General features: G+C 63.3%; 1 long non-coding RNA gene across 1 annotated transcript in view; it reads right to left on the bottom strand.

Moving 5' to 3' along the window:
• Nucleotides 1-656: 656 nt before the first annotated feature.
• LOC118012384 overlaps nucleotides 657-1,297 on the bottom strand; it is a 5,269-nt gene continuing 4,628 nt past the window's right edge. The window contains exon 3 of the long non-coding RNA XR_004679756.1: nucleotides 657-782. This is a non-coding gene — a long non-coding RNA (uncharacterized LOC118012384). The remainder of the gene's footprint in view (nucleotides 783-1,297) is intronic.

A 1,297-nucleotide genomic window follows, 5' to 3' on the forward strand; every position in this document is an offset into this window, starting at 1 on the left:
TCTGAGCCACGTGCAGGTGTCCCGGCGGGGGAGGGGGTGTCATTGGAAGCTGCCGGAGGAGGTGCAGCCTCTGAACGTGCAGTTGGCCTGGCCCCTGAGCTGGAAATGTCCCCCTGGGACAACCGGGGCACACTTAGAAGGGAGACACAGTCCCCTGGGGCCTGGTGCTCACTGTGGGCCTCTCACAGCCAGGCCACGAAAGCCACACACCACACCCTCCACCCGGAGGAGAGAAGCACTCAGCTGGGGACACAAAGAAAAGTCTACGGCTTCTCCTGCCTGGGAAGGCCTGTGGGCACGTGGATCACAACCTCTAGGTCTTCCAAGGGCACGAGCTCCTGTGGCAAAGAGGACGGAACGCCCGCTAACCTCCCACACCGAAGGGCCTCCAGCCCCTCTCCCTCGCAGCACTGCACGTCAGCTCCTCGCGCCCCCGCCCACCTGCAGGACAGGATGTGTGGCTCTCGCTGACGGACTTCACCAGCCGGAGGTCACCGCTCGGGACCGAAGGAGGCTCTGCCGAAGGCTGTGGCTCCTGCTCGGGGCCCGGCGCCTCCTGCGGCTTGCGGCGCTCCTGCCGCTGGCTGTGGTTGCGCAGGACGTGGTGGGCCATCTACATGACCACGTCGGTGTTCAGGCTCTCGGCTGCCACGGCCAGGAGCCCGTCATCGTCCTCGCCGGCATCCCAGGCGTCGCTGGTGTTGCTTCCAAACTCCGGGAAGGTGCTGATGCTCTTGGCCTTCACGGGTGTGGCGGGCACCTTCGGCGCGCCCTTGAGCAAGCTGCAAAGCAAAGGCAGACTTCAGCTGTCCCCTCGGAGGCTGGAGCGGACTCACCCCACGACCGGTCAGAAAGGAGCCCGTGGATGAAAGGTGCACATTCAAGCTTCCAGTGTCAACTGAGCTGAGGGTGAAGAGCAAGCACAACCCAAAGAGGCATCCGAGAGAGGACTCCTGGGGCACCCAGGGGGCTCAGTCGGTTAAATGTCTGCCTTCGGCTCAGGCTGTGATCCCGGGGTCCTGGGATCGAGCCCCACATCGGACTCCCTGCTCGGTGGGGAGTCTGCTTCTCCCTCGCCCCCCTCCCTACCCCCCCACTCTTGTGCCCTCGCTCTTTCTCAAATAAATAATCCTAAAAAAAAAACAGAAGAGGACTCCTAGGATTCGGGGGCAGGAAGGAGAGGCTCTCGAGGGGCAGTACCGCTGAGCAGTCTCTGCTCAGTGACAGAAGCCACTCAGGAGGAACCCCAACACCGCAGTCACGGCATTCACAGGGAGTCCCCAAACCTCACACGGGC

The sequence above is a fragment of the Mirounga leonina genome, unplaced genomic scaffold (assembly GCF_011800145.1).
Source record: "Mirounga leonina isolate KUSES-001 unplaced genomic scaffold, KU_Mleo_1.0 Mir_100525, whole genome shotgun sequence".
NCBI classification, from domain to species: Eukaryota; Metazoa; Chordata; class Mammalia; order Carnivora; family Phocidae; genus Mirounga; species Mirounga leonina.